We start from the raw sequence: 12604 nt of genomic DNA, 5'->3' as shown, positions 1-12604 counted from the left end.
GCACGTATGATACACATAACGATCCATACCGACAGCACGTACGATACACATAACGATTCATACCGACAGCACGTATGATACACATAACGATCCATACCGACAGCACGTATGATACACATAACGATTCATACCGACATGACGTATGATACACATAACGATCCATACCGACAGCACGTATGATACACATAACGATTCATACCGACAGCACGTATGATACACATAACGATTCATACCGACATGCACGTATGATACACATAACGATTCATACCGACATGCACGTATGATACACATAACGATTCATACCGACAGCACGTATGATACACATAACGATTCATACCGACAGCACGTATGATACACATAACGATTCATACCGACAGCACGTATGATACACATAACGATTCATACCGACATGACGTATGATACACATAACGATTCATACCGACAGCACGTATGATACACATAACGATTCATACCGACATGACGTATGATACACATAACGATCATACCGACAGCACGTATGATACACATAACGATCATACCGACAGCACGTATGATACACATAACGATTCATACCGACAGCACGTATGATACACATAACGATTCATACCGACAGCACGTATGATACACATAACGATTCATACCGACATGACGTATGATACACATAACGATTCATACCGACAGCACGTATGATACACATAACGATTCATACCGACATGACGTATGATACACATAACGATTCATACCGACAGACGTATGATACACATAACGATTCATACCGACAGCACGTATGATACACATAACGATTCATACCGACATGCACGTATGATACACATAACGATTCATACCGACAGCACGTATGATACACATAACGATTCATACCGACAGCACGTATGATACACATAACGATTCATACCGACAGCACGTATGATACACATAACGATTCATACCGACATGCACGTATGATACACATAACGATTCATACCGACAGCACGTATGATACACATAACGATTCATACCGACAGCACGTATGATACACATAACGATTCATACCGACAGCACGTATGATACACATATACGATTATGATACACATAACGATCATACCGACATGACGTATGATACACATAACGATTCATACCGACAGCACGTATGATACACATAACGATCCATACCGACAGCACGTATGATACACATAACGATTCATACCGACAGCACGTATATACACATAACGATTCATACCGACATGACACTATGATACACATAACGATCCATATACCGACAGCACGTATGATACACATAACGATTCATACCGACATGACGTATGATACACATAACGATTCATACCGACATGACGTATGATACACATAACGATTCATACCGACAGCACGTATGATACACATAACGATTCATACCGACAGACGTATGATACACATAACGATTCATACCGACATGACGTATGATACACATAACGATTCATACCGACATGACGTATGATACACATAACGATTCATACCGACAGCACGTATGATACACATAACGATTCATACCGACATGACGTATGATACACATAACGATTCATACCGACAGCACGTATGATACACATAACGATCCATACCGACAGCATGTATGATACACATAACGATTCATACCGACATGACGTATGATACACATAACGATTCATACCGACATGACGTATGATACACATAACGATCCATACCGACAGCATGTATGATACACATAACGATTCATACCGACATGACGTATGATACACATAACGATTCATACCGACAGCACGTATGATACACATAACGATTCATACCGACAGCACGTATGATACACATAACGATTCATACCGACAGCACGTATGATACACATAACGATCCATACCGACAGCACGTACGATACACATAACGATTCATACCGACAGCACGTATGATACACATAACGATTCATACCGACATGACGTATGATACACATAACGATCCATACCGACAGCACGTATGATACACATAACGATTCATACCGACAGCACGTATGATACACATAACGATTCATACCGACAGACGTATGATACACATAACGATTCATACCGACAGCACGTATGATACACATAACGATTCATACCGACAGCACGTATGATACACATAACGATTCATACCGACATGACGTATGATACACATAACGATTCATACCGACAGCACGTATGATACACATAACGATTCATACCGACATGACGTATGATACACATAACGATTCATACCGACAGCACGTATGATACACATAACGATTCATACCGACATGACGTATGATACACATAACGATTCATACCGACAGCACGTATGATACACATAACGATTCATACCGACATGACGTATGATACACATAACGATTCATACCGACATGACGTATGATACACATAACGATTCATACCGACAGCACGTATGATACACATAACGATTCATACCGACATGACGTATGATACACATAACGATTCATACCGACAGCACGTATGATACACATAACGATTCATACCGACAGCACGTATGATACACATAACGATTCATACCGACATGACGTATGATACACATAACGATCCATACCGACAGCACGTATGATACACATAACGATTCATACCGACAGCACGTATGATACACATAACGATTCATACCGACATGACGTATGATACACATAACGATTCATACCGACAGCACGTATGATACACATAACGATTCATACCGACATGAGACGTATGATACACATAACGATTCATACCGACAGCACGTATGATACACATAACGATTCATACCGACAGCACGTATGATACACATAACGATTCATACCGACAGCACGTATGATACACATAACGATTCATACCGACATGACGTATGATACACATAACGATTCATACCGACATGACGTATGATACACATAACGATTCATACCGACATGACGTATGATACACATAACGATTCATACCGACAGCACGTATGATACACATAACGATTCATACCGACATGACGTATGATACACATAACGATTCATACCGACATGACGTATGATACACATAACGATTCATACCGACAGCACGTATGATACACATAACGATTCATACCGACATGACGTATGATACACATAACGATTCATACCGACAGCACGTATGATACACATAACGATTCATACAAACAGCACGTATGATACACATAACGATCCATACCGACAGCACGTACGATACACATAACGATTCATACCGACAGCACGTATGATACACATAACGATCCATACCGACAGCACGTACGATACACATAACGATTCATACCGACATGCGTATGATACACATAACGATCATACCGACAGCACGTATGATACACATAACGATTCATACCGACAGACGTATGATACACATAACGATTCATACCGACATGCACGTATGATACACATAACGATTCATACCGACAGCACGTATGATACACATAACGATTCATACCGACAGACGTATGATACACATAACGATCATACCGACATGACGTATGATACACATAACGATTCATACCGACAGCACGTATGATACACATAACGATTCATACCGACATGACGTATGATACACATAACGATTCATACCGACAGCACGTATGATACACATAACGATTCATACCGACAGCACGTATGATACACATAACGATCCATACCGACATGACGTATGATACACATAACGATTCATACCGACATGACGTATGATACACATAACGATCCATACCGACAGCACGTATGATACACATAACGATTCATACCGACAGCACGTATGATACACATAACGATCCATACCGACAGCACGTATGATACACATAACGATTCATACCGACAGCACGTATGATACACATAACGATTCATACCGACATGACAGTATGATACACATAACGATTCATACCGACAGCACGTATGATACACATAACGATTCATACCGACAGCACGTATGATACACATAACGATCCATACCGACAGCACGTATGATACACATAACGATTCATACCGACAGCACGTATGATACACATAACGATCCATACCGACAGCACGTATGATACACATAACGATTCATACCGACATGACGTATGATACACATAACGATCCATACCGACAGCACGTACGATACACATAACGATTCATACCGACAGCACGTATGATACACATAACGATCCATACCGACAGCACGTACGATACACATAACGATTCATACCGACAGCACGTATGATACACATAACGATCCATACCGACAGCACGTACGATACACATAACGATTCATACCGACAGCACGTATGATACACATAACGATTCATACCGACAGACGTATGATACACATAACGATCCATACCGACAGCACGTATGATACACATAACGATTCATACCGACATGACGTATGATACACATAACGATCCATACCGACAGCACGTATGATACACATAACGATTCATACCGACAGACGTATGATACACATAACGATCATACCGACACCGTATGATACACATAACGATTCATACCGACAGCACGTATGATACACATAACGATTCATACCGACAGACGTATGATACACATAACGATTCATACCGACAGCAGCTATGATACACATAACGATTCATACCGACAGCACGTATGATACACATAACGATTCATACCGACAGCACGTATGATACACATAACGATTCATACCGACAGCACGTATGATACACATAACGATCATACGACAGACGTATGATACACATAACGATTCATACCGACAGCACGTATGATACACATAACGATTCATACCGACAGCACGTATGATACACATAACGATTCATACCGACAGCACGTATGATACACATAACGATTCATACCGACAGCACGTATGATACACATAACGATTCATACCGACAGCACGTATGATACACATAACGATTCATACCGACAGCACGTATGATACACATAACGATTCATACCGACAGCACGTATGATACACATAACGATTCATACCGACAGCACGTATGATACATACGATATACACATATACGATCATACCGACAGCACGTATGATACACATAACGATTCATACCGACAGCACGTATGATACACATAACGATCCATACCGACAGCACGTATGATACACATAACGATTCATACCGACAGCACGTATGATACACATAACGATTCATACCGACAGCACGTATGATACACATAACGATTCATACCGACAGCACGTATGATACACATAACGATTCATACCGACAGCACGTATGATACACATAACGATTCATACCGACAGCACGTATGATACACATAACGATTCATACCGACAGCACGTATGATACACATAACGATTCATACCGACAGCACGTATGATACACATAACGATCCATACCGACAGCACGTATGATACACATAACGATTCATACCGACAGCACGTATGATACACATAACGATTCATACCGACAGCACGTATGATACACATAACGATTCATACCGACATGACGTATGATACACATAACGATCCATACCGACAGCACGTATGATACACATAACGATTCATACCGACAGCACGTATGATACACATAACGATTCATACCGACATGACGTATGATACACATAACGATCCATACCGACAGCACGTATGATACACATAACGATTCATACCGACAGCACGTATGATACACATAACGATTCATACCGACATGCACGTATGATACACATAACGATTCATACCGACAGACGTATGATACACATAACGATTCATACCGACAGCACGTATGATACACATAACGATTCATACCGACAGCACGTATGATACACATAACGATTCATACCGACATGACGTATGATACACATAACGATCCATACCGACATGACGTATGATACACATAACGATTCATACCGACAGCAGTATGATACACATAACGATTCATACCGACATGACGTATGATACACATAACGATTCATACCGACAGCACGTATGATACACATAACGATTCATACCGACATGACGTATGATACACATAACGATTCATACCGACATGACGTATGATACACATAACGATTCATACCGACATGACGTATGATACACATAACGATTCATACCGACAGCACGTATGATACACATAACGATCCATACCGACAGCACGTATGATACACATAACGATTCATACCGACATGACGTATGATACACATAACGATCCATACCGACAGCACGTATGATACACATAACGATTCATACCGACAGCACGTATGATACACATAACGATTCATACCGACATGACGTATGATACACATAACGATCCATACCGACAGCACGTATGATACACATAACGATTCATACCGACAGCACGTATGATACACGTATGATACACATAACGATTCATACCGACATGACGTATGATACACATAACGATTCATACCGACATGACGTATGATACACATAACGATTCATACCGACAGCACGTATGATACACATAACGATCCATACCGACAGCATGTATGATACACATAACGATTCATACCGACAGCACGTATGATACACATAACGATTCATACCGACAGCACGTAGATACACATAACGATTCATACCGACAGCACGTATGATACACATAAACGATTCATACCGACAGCACGTATGATACACATAACGATTCATACCGACAGCACGTATGATACACATAACGATTCATACCGACAGCACGTATGATACACATAACGATTCATACCGACATGACGTATGATACACATAACGATCCATACCGACAGCACGTATGATACACATAACGATTCATACCGACAGCACGTATGATACACATAACGATTCATACCGACATGACGTATGATACACATAACGATTCATACCGACATGACGTATGATACACATAACGATATGATACACATAACGATCCATACCGACAGCATGTATGATACACATAACGATTCATACCGACAGCACGTATGATACACATAACGATTCATACCGACAGCATGTATGATACACATAACGATCCATACCGACAGCACGTATGATACACATAACGATTCATACCGACAGCACGTATGATATACATAACGATCCATACCGACAGCACGTATGATACACATAACGATTCATACCGACAGCACGTATGATACACATAACGATTCATACCGACAGCACGTATGATACAAAACCAAATTATTGACAGATTAAGAAAAATGCAATACATCGTATAGGGAGGTTCAAATAAAGTTTTCTGAAGAACAAGCGTTTTGTGTATGATTAACTATTAACATCTTCATAATGGTGACGATCAAGATATTATAAACTATCAAAGCAATGGTGGCCAATTTTCGCCATCTTACATTGTCACGATGGCTATGACGCTAAATTCAAAAACACGAGGCAGCAGTTAGCAGACATTAGCCTTCATAGAAGGCAGAACACGTACTCTAGACTGAACAAATCATACCGAGAAAATAACGAATCATTCCCAATTCTGCTTCATGATGATATGATTTCAAAGTGTATAACTCGAGGTATTAAATAATTCTATATTTTAATTCATTTTATCGGATTTATTAATGGATGGAAATTTATTTTCATACATAACTAATACGTTATATATATTTCTTATTTGATCAGATGGAAATTTCCACACACGAGTCATAAATAGTTTAACGGTTTTACCGATACTAACGGATCCGCAACAATCTGGTACCATATGTCCGGAAAGTAAATTTGAGCCTTGCTTTACATTTGATGCACCGGTGAAAACCGGCCCGACTTATACATTCATCTCAGGAAACTAATCAACATCCTGTTTGATATTGTTTTACTAATTAAAACAGAAGGTGCGTATTCTATGAAGAGCTATGCTTTATTGAACGGGATCTCCGGAATTACCAGCAGGGATCCTTATACAACACTGTTTCAATGGATTTAGAAGAGCTCTTCCATTTGCCGTTTGGTCCAGTATTTGATGATAATCCCAAAAAGTCGGAATTGACCTTTTGCATGGTCGATATCGAATATTCAGTAAACAAATATTCTCTGGAAAACTATAAAACTATAAAACTGAGTTTGTGAAAATTGAAACGGAAATGCAAAATGAAGTACCCGCGAGAAATGTTGGTTTTAAAGGGACAATTCAGTCTAAGAGTACCTTGAAATTTGCACATATTTCAGAAACAAGCCAGTTCTAATAGAAATTAAATTAGTTGGTTTTACTGTGATATGCCAGAAAAGCCCTCTGTAGTTAAATGTTCAAACTCGCTTACTGTCCGCCAATACGCATAGTGGTCGGATGTCTTTTATACCAAACCCTGGCCCTTGCCAGTGTAATAAAAAAAATGCTTGTCTAGAACTACTATAAACCGCTCTTACAGTAGTGTGTTTACCTTATTAGATGCATGTTATTGTCTAAAGATAATTTCATCAACTCCTCGGTGGTTACATATTGCATTTGTTTAAAATGCGTGACTTTTCGTTCGGGTATGGGTACAGCGTACATGTTGTACCGGCAAAATAGTATTGATCAACGATTTTGAATTTCAACGGTATAAATCAAAATACTTAACAATGTCGTGAAATTTATCAATATTTCTATTTTCCTTGCATATTCTGTTGGGTATATCAAACTATATTTGTGTTATATTTGAGGTCCAAACAATGATAACGTTATTTTTTTTCTGCAAATAAACGCAATACAAAATTCTCCATAATTCATGCGATGTCATCTAAGCATATCAATATTTCATATTCAGTTTACTTCTACAATCATTGTATTAGATGTTATTAATACTCAATTTTTATTTCATAAAAAAAATAAATCTCTTATCTCAACACCTTATTTCCGCGATCCTTTATGATTATAAGATTGCCATTTTATTCTTGGTGTCATAATAGCTGGAGTAAATTAAAGATTTAGCATATTTTGAGGCAGAAGCCAAGGATGGGGAAAAACAACTCACATGGAAGCTAGTGGTAGAATACGGGATGCGTTTTTACTCGGTCAGCAATGCCCTTAAGACGGTTTCCCTTCTGGAGCCCATTGATATGGGTTTTTTTTTTGTTTCGGTAGGAATCTATGAAATATTACGATCATTGATAGTATAATTTCTAATATTTAAACAAACGGAACATCGTTCGAGTAAACAAATCAGTATAGAACAATATAAGTGAGAATACATTTTATCTAGTTCGAGATCCGTCATGACGATAGGTTCCCCTACCAATACATACTATAAAATATATTCATAACACTAAATCAGTGCTAAATTCATGCATCGTTTACTTATTAAATATTCGTGTCCACGTCGTTTAAACTGTAAGCAATAAACAAGACACAGCGTTCAGCGTACACCAACCTTAATGAATGTGGTCTGCGGTTATTTTTAGTTCAGCAAGGACACCATTATTTGAAGTGAGACAAATTGAACACGTTTCGATTCCAAATGAGAAAAGTTTATTCACTAGTGTCCTATCTGATGAGTTTATTTATTGTTATCGTAGAAACGTCTGGGTGTAATGGGGAAACATTTGAAGCCTTTCCAAATACGTTTTTCCAGATCAGAAAAGCCTGCTTTTATATAATGAATTTAAATAAATGGTGATTCTCATAAAACATTGTAAAGCATATTGCATACCATCTGATGCTATTCTTGCACAATAGTTAATGAACGGTCACCATGGTAACAATATTATTTTATTTTGGTCGAAAACCTTGGTTGGTCAATCTGGATCGTAGCTGTGATCTGTTCACCAATGAAATGTTGTCCTAAACAGCCGAAGCATGTTTTTTAGATATCATATTTGACGTTACCTGCGAAACAACACAAAAGATTGATTATCCTTTTTGTAGCGTTTTTACCATTAAAACACCATCGGAAGTGTCAATATAAGGTTGTAAATAACACCAGGGTAAGTGTGTAAACCAAGCAAGCTTACTGTGATACCACACCTTCAAAATCTTACTACAATGTATGATTAAAAATAAGTGCTTAACTATTCGTAAAATTTGCCCGTTAAAATGATATACATTCAATGATCCTCCCACGCTCTATAAATGTTTTTGGTAACTGTAAGAAGCATGTTCCTGTTTGGTATAAAACTAATGATATTTCTATCTATCGATCCCCTGCGATTAGTTAGAATCATTCATAAAGCAAAAGATGGCCGATTTGTTGTTTTAAATTTGTTAAACATCTCGGCTACTGAAATGTTTTGCCAGGATTTGGTAGTAAGAAGAAAGCCGTTTGTACTTGGTAAAACTTCATGGACTGAGCCAGGCAACACCTAACAACTATCTAATATCAAGACCCATCGTCATCCACAGATACCTAGCAGGAAAGGGAACTATTAGTGGAACACTTCTTACAACTTTAATCATTTTCGAATAACACCATGTAAGGTAGTAGTCTCATATTACCCCAAATATTCTCTTTGTTCAGTATTCTTTATACATCAAGAAACCATGCATGTTGTTATGCATCGGCTGGTACAATTCTGGGAATCTAGACCTGTTGGGTTAACATTCTGTATTAGGATGATAACTCTGTGATAATAATTTGGTCCGTGTTGACCATCTCTTCTCTTTGCTGTTGTCACACCAGAATAAGTATTTTTGGCTGTCCGTTGCTATTTTTATTACATGCCGTGTTACTATTGTTTTATTAAGACACTATCCTGACGTGAAAATATCTTTATCCTGGTATGGTTGACTATTAGATTGTCAGTTTTTGGTAATGCTATATGTCAATTGTCAGCGGGAAACCCGTTAAAAAAATCAAAACGAAATCGCCGGCGGGAATGTCATAGGGTAAGAACTTCTTGTTTAGTGAGTCAGGTAAAACCTATCTACATGTATCAACCTCGTTGCGGGGATGCTAGGGGAATCCCTAGGCGTGCATCTTTCTATCAGGCCTATAACCTACATGTATCCATCAACTTGCGGTGATGATACACGCAGCTTTATAACAGGCATAGAATGATAGTAAAGAAATAAAGCAAACGAGGAAAATGTACATGTATATAACGGCTGTTATGTGTGTGTGGCTCCTTGTCGTTGCGGTATCTCCTGCAGAAGAATGTAAAGCAGGCTACACAGAGCATGAGGGAAGGAGGCAGGTTGTGAAACGATCCTCGTCCAATATCAAATCTAAAGGTAGTTTTGTATTGGAATATATAGACACAGTCTTACTGACTTACTTTAAAGATCTTTTAAACATGAGTTTAGGCTAAAAATAGCATTAAAATTGATGTCACTTTCACATCCAAGCCTCTTATCTAGATGGGGGAAAGAGCGCTGATGTCGTTATTAATGGTATACCTTGCCGTTTATTTGTGTCTTTACAGGTTTTCGTAGCAGACAAAGAGTTTTCATATTCCTATCGGACATGCTTTGCTCCAGTTGTTTTCGACCACGAAAAATAAAGGCAAAACGGAAATGCTGTGCTCGGTACTGCGCCAGGTCCTCGCGGCCGTGTACTCGACCTAGTATTTGGAGTAACATAGCTACTTGACGCTCTGATCATCGGCAGTTATTGTCCGCATAAACGGCATGTTTTGATCATCAAAATGAAACAGAATAATTGTATTGTGGAGAAGAAAATTCCGTTGTACCTTATCATTGTATGCTTTTGTGTACTATTTGTTTGTTTTTGTGTAAATGTAATGTAGCAATAACAAAACAAAAATAAAAGTTATTAAACAAATCTGTTATTGTTACTGATATGTTAACTACATATTATTTTAAGTATTGTTAGAGGTTTTTGAAATGATTATTTTTCCTTACGTAAACATTTAAAGCACGACTATGTTCAGATCATCATTACATTGTATCATCATCATCATCATCATCATCATCATCACTATCATTATCATGTAAATACCGGTTTACAACAAATAAGTGTGATCAGTAATCTTGTTTTTAATTGTTAATGTTCCAATGACATCATTACATTTTTATTATACTGTAGTTTTGTGTTATAGCTAACCCGATACGTGTGCGCTTGCGGCCACATTTCGTGAACAACGTTTGTTATAAAGGTCTGCATCATCATCATCTGCCTATGAGTCTTTAGTGGCGCGAGATGCGCTGCTTTTAAAAGAGAGGATTTTTTCTTTGAAGCTTTACCATGGTCTTTTGGAATGGCTCTGTTCCTAAGCACTTCGATGCCATTTAGATTCAATACCATATTCAAATAACCACAAACTCGATGAAAATCTGTACCTTAGTGCTGGTCCCATCCGGAAGAATGATGTTTCACTTACCACCTTAAAAGTAACATTATTCATTTAGCCTCAGAACTAAAAAGCTGTTCTGTACTTTTGTTATATTCAATCTTTACTATAAACTAACTGTCTTTTGCGGCAACTAATTTACTACGTTATAAGAAGAAGTAGGGAAATGAAGGATTTTTCATCAATTATTCTATAAAAAATCCTTTTTCAACATTTTTAACAAGTATTAAAGCCACAAAGGTTACGTTACTATGCATCTGCCTCCAACGATCGATAGATCGATATATACCTATATATAATGTATTTTATCACACCTAAGACAACAGTGAACAGAATGCGCTCCCTAAATCTACATGGGATACATCATTTTATCTGTATACGAG

At 38.2% G+C, this 12604-nt stretch overlaps 1 long non-coding RNA gene across 1 annotated transcript; it reads left to right on the top strand.

Annotated features, from left to right (window-relative positions):
- Window positions 1–10941: 10941 nt before the first annotated feature.
- On the top strand, window positions 10942–11692 carry LOC138310194 (uncharacterized). Its single transcript, XR_011206363.1, has 2 exons — window positions 10942–11142; window positions 11334–11692. It is a non-coding gene; the product is annotated as an uncharacterized lncRNA (long non-coding RNA).
- Window positions 11693–12604: the final 912 nt, after the last annotated feature.

The sequence above is a fragment of the Argopecten irradians genome, chromosome 1, assembly GCF_041381155.1.
Source record: "Argopecten irradians isolate NY chromosome 1, Ai_NY, whole genome shotgun sequence".
Classification (NCBI taxonomy): domain Eukaryota; kingdom Metazoa; phylum Mollusca; class Bivalvia; order Pectinida; family Pectinidae; genus Argopecten; species Argopecten irradians.
The sequence above is the reverse complement of the archived record's forward strand: the minus strand, read 5'-3'. Positions and strand labels throughout refer to the sequence as shown.